Here is a 3,809-nt window from a genome sequence, read left to right on the forward strand (position 1 = left end):
CACACACACACACACACACACACACACACACACACACACACACACACACACAGTATAAGTCTGTTACTACCTAACAAGCCCTCATGCAGACATCTTGCAGGGACAGAAAGCAGAGGTTTCCAATGAGGAAGACAGTGTTTCATTTTGCGTGCATTTTGAAGAAGAAGCTGCTGAAAGTAATGACTATCTCAGTATTATCTAAATGTATTCCAAATGTGCGTAACAAGCAGCCTGTGTGCACGTATAAGCTGAAGCAGGAGCAAGCAAGAGACAAAGAGACAGGCAGGGGGAATGACAGATAGACAGAGATATAAAACTGAGGGGAAAGAGACGGAGAGCACCCTAGCTTGACTGAAAGAAGCACTTAGACAAGAGAAATGGGACCAGCGGTCTCCATGGTAACCTGGCAACCAGTGTAAAGTAAGACTCAAGATGTTGAGTCAGAGGGGTGTGGGTGAGGGTGGGTGGGGGAGTGTCGAGGTGAGGGTAGCCTAGAGCAGAGGATGTGCACCAGGCCAGCCTCGCCCAAATAACCCAGGCGAGATCGATAGGTTGATTGGGTTCAGCTGTTCTGTGCCCACTGGTCTCTGCCCGGGGCCCATCAAAGAGATGACTGCTCACACTGTCTGCTCAACTGCAACACGGCCCCGGAAAAACCACAAAGGGACTGATGGGAGGCGGCACAGGAGTATGTGAAGGTGCCAGAGTTTTTTCAGATATGAAGTGAAGGCTGGGTCAAAAGTAAGGCCACAAAACAGACTGCAGCTTTAAGGACAACAGACGTCAAACGGAAGGAAAATAAAATAATTTTGAATGGAAATTTGAATCATACACCTAGTTTTCTGTTAATGAAGACCTCCAAAAATGGATGAGATTGAGAGGTTATACTGCTTTACAAGCTAATGGTAAATAATTTCTTGCATCTGCACTGTAAGTTGGACATTTTACAAGCAATCTTGTATTCTGATGAAATCTGTCAATTACCCTTACCAGCAACAGCTACAACCTTATATCCTCTGGTGCTATTTCATGCTGCTTCCATGTAATTATCTGGCCATTTAGAAAAGCTGAAAGTCATTTAATCGAGGGCCTTAAATCACACCCTTAGGCAGTAATAATAGCAAGTAGCTACTAAATACTTGCTATTATTATTGCAGAAGTGCTTTTCACACAGTCAAGTGTGGCTACATTCAGTGCTTTACTCAAATAAGGTTAAAAAGTTGAGTGTGAAACAAAGGCTATCATAGTTAGCTGAAACTAACCTAAAGAAGAAAACTAGGTGCGCAAAACCTAAACCTTAAAATAAATAAAAACTACATTCCTGAGAAACATGAAGACACAATACCAGTAAAACCAAACTTTCTTAGTAACGCTAATGCTAGCTAGCTAGCCAGTTAGCAATGTTCCATCTCTTTTTGGTGTCATGGCAACCCCTTTGGGAATAAATAGTGTAGCGTGCTGGCAAGTCCTGAAAATTCTGCACAAGTGGCTGTTCAGCCGTATAAAAGACCGATATAGCCCTTGCAATGTTGTCCACCAGTTTCTGGACTCAATTCATATTTTAAAGCCTAGCATTTTGTCTGTAGCAATGTTGGTTATTTGGAGCTATGAGTTACCATATTCGGACAAGAAATTGGATTTCTAACTTATCAGCTAAGCCTACTAAAGTCGGTCAGCAAGCTGAATCCATACACTGTAAGGATGGGATGCTCAACTATATGGAAAATAGCACTGCGCCATAAATCTAAAATCCTAATCTTTCCATTCTAGTGCTTTCCATCCAATTGTCATGAAAGTTTTGGGGTTGTTACTTTAAAAGAGGCCACACACACAATCTTTTAGTATTTACATATAAACACAAAGCCAACAACACAATGCAAAGCTGAAAACCAGCTCAAAAAGACTTCAAAGCAATCGGCATGTTGATTCTATTCTAGAAAACATGGGGGGGGAATTCAGGCTACAATACGATATCGCCACTCATTAAAGTTGTAGACCAGGGGTGGGGGAACTCCAGGCTTCAAGGTTACAAACGTACTTTTTAAAAATGCAAAGTTGTGTACTGTAGTTAATCATAGGATTAACTTGCTTTTGGAGCCAGGCTCAAACAGCTATAGGTTCGACATTTTTAGTCACTTCAAGGTTGACATTATTTCCACCCATGGAAGTGAATCCTGAAGATGGTCGAGTCCATGGAAATATATAAATGTTTTTATAGAAATTTACTGAATGTTGGGAAGAATGGTTAATAAAATTGGTGTAAATACATTACTCGTGTGCCATCTTCTTTCCAATAAAGCTTAATGCCGCTCACGTCCGTCGATTAAATCTAAGCTAAGAGACATTTAACTAGGAAATGAGGAAAACAATTTCTTTGAGATATAGATAGCAAACGATTTCTTTGTCAGGTACAATGACATCCTAGAGTCTTCATGTTACTCTGAGCCCAATGTGATATTTTTATAATTGGGTTTGTAGTCTTTATAGTAAGTTAAGCAGCTCATCTAGCTCCATATTTCATCTGAAATACAGAGTGAACAAGAAGAAAAGTCAAGCAATTCCATTAAATAAGACCCTCTAACAGTAAGTTTCAAATGCCCTACATGGCCTTCATGGTCCGCTCTCTGAAGTCAGCTTCAAGATTCCTCATTCACCCAAGGATTTAATTTGACTCCCCACTCATGAAAATGTATTTTACACAAAAAGCCCTATGACTATCAAATTTGGTAATCCAATTTTGAAGTCTAGTGGCTTGACATTCTCAGTTTCTCTGGCTTGTTATATGAGAAATAGTTTTTGTTAAACATAGCACTTATATATTGAGTAACAGCCAGTTTAAGATGGAGAACCTCAATATTTCTTGAAAAATTCATCTGGCCATGACAACTAGTCATTCCCAGAGGTGTTTATTACGGAGAGAGTGACGCACTTTTAACTGTGGATAATCAATACAGCCCCTATGACCTTGACAAGAAACCAACAAACATCGCTTCTTAGAGTTGCCCTCCTTTACAGAGAGAATCCCACAGAGCTCATATCCTGCAGTCTAAAAATTTATTTAACCACCCGTCACTGACACCACTAAATTGACCGTGTTATTCTACATGAGTGGCATCTATCATTATGTCCATCTGCAATGTTATTAATGAACAAAATCACTAAGAGATAATAATAAAAAAAATTAAAAATCACCCATCTGTGTAAAATGATCCACAATAGAGAAATGTCCAACTCCTTAAAAGTCTTTTCATTTGTACCCCGAAGACCTTATTGGGCCTTGTGTACCATAAGCGACTGCATCGGTGCATCAAGGCCTGTAGCTCTGCTGAAGTCCAGCCCAGAATGCTTTGATAGTAGCTTCAGCTCATCTGTATTTTTTGGCTTTGATGTGTTTCATCTAGGGCTGCACGATTTTGCATAAAATGAGAATCACGATTTTTTGGCTTAGAATTAAGATCACGATTCTCTCACGATTTTCTTTTCCAGTATAAATATTTATTGCGCTTATTGACCCTTTAAGACCTACCATAGAACCAAGTCCGCCAGAGCTTATATTATATTTTTACATGCTGTGGAGCCATTTTTGGGAGCATTTCAAGTTGATATACATCAATACAACCATTATAGCCCAGATTTTAATAATATGTATGTATTAAGTGCATAGTAATTACATAAATTGCAAAAAAGTGCAATAAACTACAAAAAAATTGAAAATCGTTTCTGTTTTTTTAAGATATATTTCTAGTTAGAGAAATTTAAGAGGCTTATCCCTCAAAGCTGTAAATACAAAAAAGTTGCACAAACTAGTT

At 39.0% G+C, this 3,809-nt stretch overlaps 1 protein-coding gene across 3 annotated transcripts in view; it reads right to left on the bottom strand.

Annotated features, from left to right (window-relative positions):
* Positions 1–3,809, bottom strand: part of arap2 (ArfGAP with RhoGAP domain, ankyrin repeat and PH domain 2) — a 172,886-nt gene that overhangs the window by 96,120 nt on the left and 72,957 nt on the right. The gene's annotated exons all lie outside the window — the stretch shown is intronic.

This window comes from Haplochromis burtoni, unplaced genomic scaffold, assembly GCF_018398535.1.
Source record: "Haplochromis burtoni strain Fernald_Lab_line unplaced genomic scaffold, NCSU_Asbu1 Contig_82, whole genome shotgun sequence".
Lineage (NCBI taxonomy): Eukaryota > Metazoa > Chordata > Actinopteri > Cichliformes > Cichlidae > Haplochromis > Haplochromis burtoni.